At 36.4% G+C, this 12,749-nt stretch overlaps 1 protein-coding gene and 2 non-coding genes across 3 annotated transcripts in view; 2 read left to right on the top strand and 1 right to left on the bottom strand.

The window, feature by feature from the left end:
* The window catches only part of LOC128993993 (elongation of very long chain fatty acids protein AAEL008004-like), a 125,741-nt gene that overhangs the window by 3,015 nt on the left and 109,977 nt on the right, over window positions 1-12,749 (top strand). The window contains exon 2 of the mRNA XM_054418165.1: window positions 9,021-9,071. The gene's annotated coding sequence lies outside the window, so the exon portion shown is untranslated. The remainder of the gene's footprint in view (window positions 1-9,020; window positions 9,072-12,749) is intronic.
* Trnay-gua (transfer RNA tyrosine (anticodon GUA)) lies at window positions 7,057-7,145 on the top strand. The gene is given in 2 exon segments: window positions 7,057-7,093; window positions 7,110-7,145. It is a non-coding gene; the product is annotated as a tRNA-Tyr (tRNA).
* Trnay-gua (transfer RNA tyrosine (anticodon GUA)) lies at window positions 11,626-11,714 on the bottom strand. The gene is given in 2 exon segments: window positions 11,626-11,661; window positions 11,678-11,714. It is a non-coding gene; the product is annotated as a tRNA-Tyr (tRNA).

Below are 12,749 nucleotides of genomic sequence, written 5' to 3'. Positions count from 1 at the left end.
GACTTTGATGAAATTTGGGAGGCCTACAAACTTGAAATCTACATTTATTTGAACGAGTTCGCAAACTAGCATGATCAAACTTCCGTATTGGGGTTTTGCGGGCTCAATTTTTTACCCCTAAACATAAAATTTAGCAATTTCTTCTCAAACCATTTTGTAGGACGCAGTAAATAAGTAATCTAGTCCACTGAAGGGTTGTTGTACATAAAAAAAACCTGTAAATTTAAAATTTCTATGTTATTCTTATTGAGGATAAGTAAACTGTTGTAGTTTGCATATTCAACTTGACAATGGAAAAGCTAAGGGTTTGTGACACTGTCAGGACTTTGGGCGTAGTTCTTGACAGTCCTACCACATCACTTGAACGTTTTTCGAATTGCTTTGGGAAGGCTGCCAGGACTTTACAGATTCCGTTAGATTCTTCCAGAGACTGCAACATTGAAGTTAGTTCAGTCTCTGGTTTTGCTTTCCTGCAGACAGCAACCAAATTTCCCGGGAGGATATGAAGGCTGCTGACTTAACAGGCTGCAACACACCGCAGTTCCTTTTGTTTATGGACTTCATGAGCGGGAATACATATCCTCATTCCGGGATTCTGCTGCTCTGTTGCCAGCCAATGCTGTATGTAGAGTCCAAACTTGTTGTCTCATCCATCGGGTGTTATCTCACAGAGAACCATAATACCTGATGGAGAGACATGTGACACAAGGAGCAATTTCTCGACGGGGCACAAACAGGACACCCTGAGGACACCCTCCTCCACTTTCCAAAAGTTAATTTGGGAATTGAAAGGGGGGGTTCTCCTATTTTGGCCCAACCATGTACAATGACCTCCCCTATCAGTTCAAAAGCCTTTCGACCTTAGCTTTCAAAAGAAGATTAAAATGTATTCTAAAGAATGTCTGCTATTATTGTTGTATATTTGTTCATGTACACAATTAATTTGTTGCTATACCTAACTTGTAAATATTTAGTTTTAGTAACGTGAGTTATTCTGTAAACCAGTATTGTATGCACTGAGAAACGCTCAAGAATAAAGGCATTTTGATTTTATGATTTGATTTATGGCTGTACAGTAGAATTCCAATTATCCGAACTCCAATTAACCGAATCTCCAATTATCCGAATTGCTTATTTCAACAATTTTAAAAACGTAAAGCTACAGTAATAAGTTTTGCAAAATATCAAAGAATTGTTATTAAACACATTTAGCCAATTTTGGACTTTGATGGAACACTATTGACTTAATAACATGTATAGAACACTTGTACTATGAGCATTGTAAATTGTAAAAATGTTCTGATCTAAATTATTATTAATTAAAAGTTCACTTAGTACCGAAAATGAGGATTTTTCTTTAAAATTCCCAGAATTCCGGTAAAACTCCGATTATCCGAATTTTTGATTATCTGAATGGGGTCTGGTCCCTATTGATTCGGATAATCGGAGTTCTACTGTATTCTGATCAAATTTGGCAAATTTACTTTTTGCATTCTCTATGCTATTCACATTTTACTAAAAAACACACCTTTTTAGCTTTCCTTTAGCAGCAAACCTGTACTCGTTTAACCTAATGGGTTTTTTCAAATAGAAAATAAACCTGACCAATTTTAGGAACTATTAAAAATTCAACAGGTAATAAGAAATAGCCTACCCTTAGTTTGAAGATTTGCAGTGGCGGAGTTATTTCAAATTATGCCAATAACCAAGTTCTGGTAATTACAATAACCATTAGACACTGTGGTTAGTTGTTACTAGACAAAATTGCTTCAGCTTAGCATGTCAGTCGTTACCCATTGGTTTGGTTTAGAAAGTACCTTTAGCTTTTGGTTCACCAATCTTAACAACAAAAAGGTTTACCGTAGGTGTCACAGGCAAGGTTAACTCTCGGTATAGTGGAGGAATGCCTCCGCCAAGAGCCCCAAGTCTGTTAGGTAAATTAATACTGTGAATGTAAGAATTTAAAGAAGGTTCAGAATAAGATTACCTTGAGCAAAGCTTGGTCATCATTATAGTTGGAAAACCATTAGGTTGCACCTCTGAGACTTGTCTTTATAGTATCCAATGTCATGTTAGTATGCTAAGGGTCATCTACCCACAGGTCAAGGTCAAGGTTTACCATGACCCGGCGACCTTTAAGCAGCCAACCGGATGTGGAACTTACTGGAATCCCTGGGAGCCAACACCTGATACAAGTTATTCAATCGTATGGTTTATCCGAGGCTCATCTGCTGGATTATGCTAAAACCAGTTTTTTGTGTACGCTTTGTTCTAGACAAGTTATTTCACTTGGTTTTAGTTTTGTGAAGGAACTTTGAGTTGTATTGTCAGCTAAAGTGGGAAAATTCATTCAGTTTAAATGTAGGTTCAGTTGTTTACTACATGAAAGAAAATCCGAGGTATCTTTGGCAATATCGTTTGTGTTAGTTGGATGTTTAAAATTAAATTAAACTTAAATTCCCTACCGAGTCTTAAAATTACACTTGCACTAAAATTGTAGGTGAAAAAGATACAAGTTACGATCATTAGCATTGCACATGTTGGTACTATAATGTAATGAATAATTTATTTATTTGCATCGGTCAGCTATTTAAAGAAGTGAAAGTACATTCACAATAATAATTGTATTTCATTAATTCTGTGTACCATAAAAAATCACACTAAATCATTGTTAGTCCCTTTAGAGTAACTATAGAACTAAGAAAACTCCAATAATTTATATAAGCAATAAACACTTACATCTTTATATTTAAAACTAAAAAAAAATATAGGAATACAGATTTATTCATAATTTTATGTGTAAACACACTGATTAATTCATTGTTCTCATTGTTTTATTCATTTCTCACTGAGATGAATATATGTATATTGGCGGTTGAAATTTGAATCTCTTCCTAGTGAATTACCGAAACAGGTCTTCTTCCATCGATTAGCGATTTAGGTCTCAGCTTTGCAAGGCGACATAAAAATGATTAAGTTAACACAATTACCCAGTATACTGGGTTTTATCAAATTTAAAGGACCTTCCTTGCATCTGGCTGAAGAATATGTACCATTTATGCTGGACATTGTAAAAATGTATAGGCATATCACATGAAAGATGTGGTGTGGTAGAAGAGACCTACAGCCAAATTATAAGCGGACAGAAATTTTACAAACAACTTTATAACAGTGATGTGTACACATTCAGTGGATGAACAAAAGCAGATAATTAATTCAGAAAAGAACTGTAACATGATAAGAAATTATTATATAGAAACCATGGAAGGTCTTGTAACATCTCCGAAGAAGACGAAAAGAGGGAGGAGGAACACACAGAAGAAACCCTTGAATATGATGACACAAGTACACAAAAAAGAATAATAAAAATATAAAGGAAATCACAGATAAATAAGAAAGAAGAAGAAAATTACTAAACGGGATACTATGATATTGTATTAGATTTAACATTGCTAATGTTTTTTAGTGCTTACACAAAAAATTAATGTTTGATGATAATCAATATGTTGTAAGTATAGTGCTTCAGAGTAACTATGCACGTAAGGAAAGGTCGCCAGATTACAATTTTCCTCATTGTACCTTGCACTAATGCAAGATGCTAGAGTCTACCTTGTACAGATAACACAGCCGTTTTATATTGTTGGGTTCAGCCTTACCACGCTGCAACTATTTTTTCCTACAGTCACCCGACAAAGTTGGCTTCCCTGTACTGTTTATAGTACAGAAAGCTGCTAATTGCTGCATATTTATACTTTGCCGTACGGTTTATACTTTGCCGCACGGTTTATACTTTGCCGCACATCAGGATTCCAACCAAACAACACAAAACAGCGTGGTTTTATTATGCACGTAGTCCGTGTACGCTTGGAAATAGGTTGGCAACACTTAAAGATAATAATACTGTGAACAGCTGATTGACTATTATAACTACGATTTAACCTGTCATTTCGTGTTTAAAGTTTTGGTATTTCTGAACTTTCTGGACTTTTCTTTTAAACGTTTTTAAAACATTCCTACGGTCTTAATAAACAAGAAAATACCTTTAAAGCATTTTTTTTAGGCGCGGAAACCACTTCAAATTACAAAAACATACGGAACTATATTCTCAAAAGACGGAGCACATTTCTTGCCGAGGAAAAATAGCGGAGTGATACGGACCACGGGTACTACTTTCTCCAGGGCACCATTTGTGTAATTGTGTTGCTAGCTGAACCTAAAAACGTGTTGTATAGTGTTTGAAAGACTAATTATTTATGTTTTATAGTGACTGTAGGAAAAATATAATGTGTAACACGAGTGAAAAAGGCCTTTGCTGCACTCGAGATCATTCCGCACTCGCCTGCGGCTCGTGCGTAAACATTGCTCTCGTGTGCAGCAAAGTGCCACTTTCACCACTAGTTACACAAATAACTATTACCTATTCGATACTTCAGTTTTCTTTTACTTCCTCTTTTTAAGTCAAGTTCGATGTTTGTATCACCTAAATCCTGGGTTTGGCCTTGTTGGATCAATGTCTTTTAGATCGTGTCGGTGACACATTTAAGAACCGTTTTATTTAATGTATCTTCAGGGAGTTTAAGCTTCGATTTAAGTTTGTTTTAATTTTGTTACCATTAACAGTATAATTTGCCCTAAACTGCAAGAGATAAATTGACTCAACAAAAACATGGTAGAAATATGTTTAATAGGTTACAATAGGCCTAGCACGAGAAGTTTCCTTGCACTATTTCCACGGTAAAGGTTATAAATAGAAAAATATAAAAAAAGTCATTGATCGTTTGGTGTGTCGACATGTGCACAAAGATGGTTACTTTGATTGCCAGGTTGAAAATAATAGGAACATTTAATCAGGAACATTTATTGAAAAACTAGATACAGGAAAGTTCAACTTGTTATTGTTTTGTCTAGATATGTTGACCTACAGTTAAAGGTGGGCTCTAAAGTTGCCCAAACTTTAAAGCCACTGGTAATTTGAACAGGTTTTGAACCCGGGATTCCACAGAAGTGGCGGCCCTAGAAATTGCGTGGCCCAATACGACTGTGCGGGGCCCTGAAAAACGCGGGGCCCCAGACACTGCCTTGTTCACCTTTAAGCCCTATGTAGGGCCGTATCATACCAATCAATACTTCAAGTCCCAATCTCTAACCTCTAGCTGGATTTGCTCTAAATGCACCACTAGAAACGTTTTTTTCAAACTCTTAATAAAACAATAGTACGCAAATGAATTGCATTCGTCCAAAACCACGTCTTGTTGAACACGCCGCGGCCCTGCACTGCCCATTGTTGATTGTTTGTTATTCAACAGTGGCCTGCAACGACCTAGGCCTACTGTCTAGGCAAACAGGCCTTCCAACGCCATACACGAACCTAACCCCAAACTACAATGTTTGACAACAAACAGCTTTTAAACTACCATTGGTCAACTACCAAGTGCAGCATTGATCACAAGGAGTTATTTAATGGTTAACCTCTAAGTTGTAGTTGTGTTCCACAATTGACTTTTAGTTTTGTAGCAGATAATTCATTTGGATTTGTCGAAAAATCTCATTTTTTATTTTATTAATGTATGTACTTGTCACTGCATGCCAAAGTAAAAGTGAAAGTTTGCAAATATATCTATTAGTTTACATGGTTTTAAAGTTGGTAAAACAAAAATAGATCATATTCAACATCAGGTTGGACCTATTATACCAGAAAGAAATACCTTATAACTTTCTTTGGCTGGTCTCAAATGATAACATATTTATGAAGAAGTAAGTTTTACCTATGGTGGAGTTTAATGAGGATCTGTTCCACTGAGTTTAAGAAATAGTTTCCCTTTGGACAATTTCCACACGGATATAATTAGTCCTTACTATTGCAAAGTTTGTGTCTTCCTATCAACATTTGATCATACAACTGCACGTTGCGATCTGGAGGCTGCAGGTTTGCCGTGACGAGGGTATGACCGTGCTAAAGTGCCCTCTCATTATTTACCTCACCTTGCACCGTCCTCTTGTCTTCACAATTCCCAGATGACCATTGCAACACTCTCCCGGCTCCTGACGCAGAATCCCAAGTCATCTACTAATATCTTAAACCCATCTTAGCCTAATGTCGTTTTAATGTGGTTCCTGGATTTTCTGCCTGATATAGCTTGAGTTGTAAGGGTTATATTTTATTGCTTTAAATCTTTATTGTTTAATGTTTTATCCGAGTGCCTCTATAGCTGTGAAAACTGATGTTTAAATGAATAAAAATTAGGGGGTTAGAAAGTTCAAGAAATTTATTCATCCTATTATATCTAAAGGGTTATTTTGACATTTGTTCGTCCTGTGGTTACGTTTGAAACAATTCCCTGGTGTAAACCGAATGTGTTTCTCGTATAGTACATTTTACAGTGTGTGCTCAACTATTTTGCTGTCCACCAGAGGACATAAGGAATTGTCAACAGATATTTCTTCTCAATAAAGTTAGAAAACTTAAAAAAATAAATCGTAAAAATGAAGATTATCCTCAGAATACTGGACAAATTGTCGTCAGTTCCATTAAAGACGACCGATATCTAAGCGAATATGTTTAATCTATGTAATAAGTGAAGTTAAATGCAACTGATAATCCTTAGTAGTGTACACAACAATGTTACATGTCAAGATGAGTGTTCTGTAAAGAGGTAAAGGCGTCCCCACCATCTTAGCTCCTTATCTGTGAAAATCATGACGTCATACACTATAACATTTAACCAAAAACTGATTATTTTGGTTAGTATTATCGATTATCTATAATGGTTTTCGCCGGTAAACTGTGCCGATAAAGGATCAAATCCCGAAACACCTACAGAATCCATCGGAACATACGCTACATAATAGCTATATCTTCTTGTTCCACACAGAGTAATCTGACTAAAGAGCTCATGAGCCGTCAGGAGCTTTTCCATACCCTTTTTTACCCTGACAAATAATGGGTAGTTTCACATTTTAGAACATCCCTAAACATTTAGCACTTATGAATTCAGTTTCTACACTCAGCATATCCAATGTGTTTACGTAAACCGTCTACTCGTTGCAGCGTCAGCTCCTTCGATAGCTCAGTTGGTAGAGCGGTGGACTGTAGAGGTAGAGCAGCTGATATCCATAGGTCGCTGGTTCAAATTCGGCTCGAAGGACTTAATTTTGTAGAATTTTTGAATGTCTTTTTGGCGACGAAAAATGGGAATCTTAACGTGGTTTAGATAGTAAGTTGTATCGTTCAATGTACATAGTAATAATCCAGACGGTCCTAGTTGATTTTCTGGTTTGCATATCGCTCTTTTGGTTTTAGCAAGCTGAAGGCTAAGTTGGCGTCTCATATTCCACACCAGCTGTAGCAATTTTTTTTAAATTTTAATCCATGAAAGTTGAATGCTCCTGTTACAGAGTGTGCTGCTGCAGGCTTCTGTAAATGTACCAATTTAATTAATCTGTTGAATTTAATAATAATCTGTCATTACCAATATAATTTCTGAGATGAGTTTTTAAAGAAGGACTGCTATGAAAGTAAGCTTGAAGCTAAGCTGTAACCGCGATTGCAATCTTGCGATGAACGCCTTCGTTGCAGTTTTTTGTTCCCATCTATAAGGAAGTAGCAAGTCGAGTAAGGTCGAATTGTGCAACATAACACTACAACTGGGTTGATTTAATTACATTTAATCGATTCACACTATTATTATCTTGAGAAGTAACTTCCTTCAAAGTAATTGTTGATGTCTGCCCGACGCGAAGGTTCAACTAGCGTTCAATTTACAGTTACTTCATTTACTTTGGTTTAAAGCTAAGACCATTGACTATTGGATACTGAAGTAGAAGTCCCATCTATATTGACCAGCTGTAACAAATTTTTTGTTAAAAAACGTAGTTGTTTGAGCCAGCTTTTCCATGCCATTTTTTACCCTGAAAAATATAGGCTAGTTTCAAATTTTAGAAGTAGTTGTTTGAGCCAGTTACAGAATGTGCTAGTGACTAAAACTATATTTTCTACCATATTTTTTGTTGCTGGCCAAGTTGGTGGGTAAGTTGCTATAGCTCACGATAAGTCATTCGATTAGTTTGAATTGGTAAAAAAGATCGTGTTTTCGACAGAAATCATTTATTTAGATCAGTCCAATCTGTTGGTGGCTCACATCAACTACGACGATTTTGGAAAACTGGCTACAAATTTAACATGAGGATAGTGACTAAAACTCTATTTTCTACCTTATGTCGCTGGCCAAGTTGGTGGGTAATAACAGTTTCTATAGCTCACAAGTCATTCCATTAGTTTGTATTGGTAAAAAAGATTGTGTCTTCGACAGAAACCATTTATTTAGATCAGCACAAGCTGTCGGTGGCTCACATAAACTACGACAATTTTGGTTAAAAAACTGGCAACAAATTTAACATGGGGATGAGATGGAATGTCTAAAGATTCTCTGTATGGTCCAGCTGATCTTTGTCATTAACAAAGCTACACAGATCACCACACTTCATTCTACACTCATATTTTGGTTAAATCAATAATCAATCAATCAATCAATCATTAAGATGGGGACGACACTTAGGTGCGTATTTTAACCCAAATATGAGTGAAGGATGAGTGTAGAATGGTGTGTGATGACCTGTGTAGCTTTGTTACTGACTAAGATCAGCTGTTTCATTAGCCAGGATCATTTATTTAAAGCCCAATGATCAGGAACAGCTGGGTCCAGTTTCGAACCATCAAAAAGCTACTGACTTTTCTCAGGATCGAACGCACCTATAAATGGCGTCCCCATCTCAATTGATGATTGTAGTAAGGTTCTACCAGATTTAAGAGTAGACAACTAAGCAACCTTTTCGAGGCAACCTACAATCCTACCGAAGAGAATCGTAGCTTACCCCGACCCGAAGATGCATCACTTCAAAGTGTCCAGATTAGCAAGAATTTCCGCCAGTTCGCCAGGTCCGTAGCACTTCTCTGTGGTCATAGTCATCTTCTGAAGACGAAGATTCTTTTATACTTATATTGCATTTTGTTTGTGTTCCAGGGACCTACGTTTGACCATGATTTCGTGACGTCATATTCACCACCGGCCTTGGTAAGTACCCAGTATCCAGTAACCAGTACCACTAGTGCTTGCTGCCTACCTTAACTTGTAGCTTGTGTAGCTGGTTCCATACACTGACCTTGCAACATTCCTGATGCCTACACGTCTGCTTATGTAACACAATGGGACTTGATTCAAGATGTTTGGTTTGCTAATTTGAATAATGGAAAGACCTATGAATAATTTATGCCCTATAAACTACAGTAAATACGTTTTTCATCATTTGCAAACACTGAAAACTAATTCAGGCTCTACGTCCAATTCTCTCTCGTCTATGTTCCCTAAGCGCGTTTATCACCGAAATGAATGGATTTGGCAATGTTTGCAAGTATACTGTTACAAGAAGGTTGAAAGGGCCAAATGGCAAAACAAGCACTACACCACCTTTCGGTTCAATAGAAAACCTCAGTGTCTTTGCGTTAGGTTAGGCCAGGAGACTCTTTAATATGCTAGGGTTTGTAATACTCTATTCACCTGTAAAACCCCCTCTACTTGGCTGGTAATTTCTTCCCACCTCTTGCTCGAGTAGATCTTGTTCTGACCCTTCTTGAAAATTAAGGATGTCCAATTCGTGTCTATCTCTACCACCTTCAGCACCAAGAATCGCCACTGCCAAAAACCTTAAACCCAGACGTTGTTTTCGCAATTTTCACATTTTGTAACTCAACAAAGAAGATCCACTTCCTGGTTGGGGAAGACACTGTCGATGTTTGTTGTTATTTGCAACGGCCAGTTTATTGTGTCAATGCTTCATTGTGAGTCATGCGGCCACAAATGTCGCGCGGAGAAAGTGTAAACAAACAATCCTGAACGTAAATGACGTAAACAGTAATTGATGATTTTATCCTTTGTTGATCTGTCTGGGGGTTTTGTCATCTAAATATAACCATTTTGACTTGTTCGTTGAAATAAAATAAATAAGGTTTTGCAAGATCGTTGTGTTTCCAAAGTGTAAGGTTTTGTGAAACTTTCTCAATGGTATTTTCCAGTGGCCAGCTTTTTGATTGTAAGTAAGGCTTTACACATTGTAAAAAAGGGAGAGGTCATGGAACACAACCCGATGGCTATCTTCAAGATCTTCAAATCACAGCTTCGCAGGTTAACGGAAATGGGAAAAGTCGTACTCTGTTCTCTCTGCGTGGACCACCTTTTTCGTTTACTGAGGGTATTTTTATACAGACAGCTACCTTTAGCACACTACATCCACCAAATGCATTCTTGTATTTAATAGAAGTTATTGAAAATGATTAATTTAATGTTTAACGGAATATGCCTCCCCTTAGGCAGGCATAAAAAGCTGTTATCATTTTAAAGCTTACAATGCGGAGAAGTTTTTAATACTATTTGACAGTTTTTAACCCGATGTATAACAAAATTTATACAATTTGCATAAGCATTTTTAGCAACCGTACAAACTAGCCTCAATCAATCGTTTAAAATGCTCAAAAACAAAATAAAATAATGTTTTCATACGTCTGCTACAATATTTGCCCTATGCCAAGGTCGACATTACCAGACTGATGAGGACTTTCCTCCATTAGGGATTTGTTATAATGACACATTCCTTATCTACAAGATAGGCCACTCTTCTGTCTTTGACTTTCTAGTGACCTTTTCATCTAAACACCGATTTAACACAACATCGTTATCCCAATAAGATATTTTAGATAGTCTCAAAATTATCGTTTTGAAATCTTTATTAATGTGCCGCCATTAAAATGCAATCTACCTGTGTTGCTTGGTCCGAGAATCTTAACTGCGTTGTTGGCCTCGGAAATTCTAAGAAAATGAAGGCGAGTCTTTTATGTATGGCAAATTGTAATGTCTGGAAAATAAGAACTTGATAAAATTTGAAAGGCAAACTTCAAAATAGTAATTGGTATTGGTGTCAAAGTTAAACAGTGACGAAAGTAACATCAGTCAGTGAGGAAATCTTAATCTTATACCTAAACGAGTTTTATATGAAGGAGTTTCAACCATGGCATACTAGTACGGTATGGAAGAATAAACTACAAGTAAAAATTTTGAAAAACTTGATTGTTTGAAAATGTGTTGCAAAAAGCTATTAGAAATGGTTTGTGATATTAACAATTTATAATTTCATAATAGTTGTGACAAAGTAAAGTCACTCAAGTTTTAAATGTGAAAGACTTCTTGTAAAAGTCCTTAATGGTTTGTTTTGCCAGCCCATTCCCATTAATTATAGCCAAACAAAGTATAAGCTAAACATAATTAATTCTCACGTTGTTGTTGGTAGTTGTTTCATTACAGGTTGCCACTGTAATTTTATAATAATCAGTTTTTTACGTTGCCCTTGACTTAAACCAAGGTTATAAAGTCACGACAGCTAGATTTAGCGCTGCAGCCATTACGTCTGATAAAACAAGTATTTTATTCTTTGACTAAAACCTCAAAGAAGAAGAAATTATTTTAAAATATTATAATATGATTGATGGGATTAAGTGTAAATAAATTTATTTTTGGATAGTGTTGATATATGGTGAATTGTAACTCCCTAAAAAATCTACCCTGAACAAAAATTTTATCCTTCGAGCCGGATTTGAACCAGCGACCTATGGATATCAGCTGTTTTGCCTCTACAGTCCACCGCTCTACCAACTGAGCTATCGAAGGAGTTGAGAAAGTGAGAGTTTAACATTCAACATTAAATTAGTTCAGGTCTCTGCGTGGATGTGAATTGAGAGTGAAAACTGTAGGTCAACTGAACTTGGTGTGTGGTGTGTGTCTTTTTTATTTATGTAATCAAGGTTACATTATTTGATAATTAATTGTTCATAATTGCCTGATACCAAAATGCAGTAGGCCTTTACACTAGATGGTCTATTAAAATTGATTTTTATGGAATGGAAACTATTCCTTTAGGTAGCACCCAAAAAGCTTCCCGATGCAACTATTCACAAAAATACTACTCAATTACCAACTAGTCCCCGTAAATCATTCCATTTTTCAATTTAGTCATAATTTTACGAATTTCCATATTGGTTACTTCCAATTTCTTCAACGTACATAATGATGTTATGTATAGTTTCAGTTTTACATGAATCAATCAAAACAGTTTATAATTCACAAATAGTTTTCTTGTGCTTGTAATGATCATACGAGTGTAACACAATTATTTTATAGTTTTCACGCACTAGCAAATATTGAAAGAGATACTTTTTTATATTTTTTAATGAAATGGCGACCATACAAAGTAGGTATTTTAAGCCAAGTATGAATGGCGATGAGTGTAGGATGAGTGGCGCGATCTTGTAGTCTTGTTAGTGACTAAGGCCGACATATTCCTTAGACACAGCTGTTAATTAATAGCCCATACAGCTAATGGCAACTTAACTAAGGGACCTACAGTTTATAGTGGAATCCGAACCACATTTTTGCCTTTGGTATATACGAATTGGTCTTATTATCAGGATAGTACTGCGGATAGTCGTAGTACGCACGTTAATCAACACCAGGGAGTATCGCATCCACAGTACATGCCTATAAATATCCACAATTCGTGACCTCCTAGTAGCTGGATTATAGGACCACACCACCCCTGTAATACTTTGTCAAATCCTCTTCTGCAGTTTCCAATTCAGCTTCTTAGCCACAATCAAGTAGCTGGTTATTGATTCCTTGTGCACTTAAGCTTGTTTGGTCTCATGT

The sequence above is a fragment of the Macrosteles quadrilineatus genome, unplaced genomic scaffold, assembly GCF_028750875.1.
Source record: "Macrosteles quadrilineatus isolate MER2022 unplaced genomic scaffold, UCM_ALF_1.0 Scaffold_5__1_contigs__length_97177068, whole genome shotgun sequence".
NCBI classification, from domain to species: Eukaryota; Metazoa; Arthropoda; class Insecta; order Hemiptera; family Cicadellidae; genus Macrosteles; species Macrosteles quadrilineatus.
This window is presented reverse-complemented; position numbering and strand designations above follow the sequence as displayed.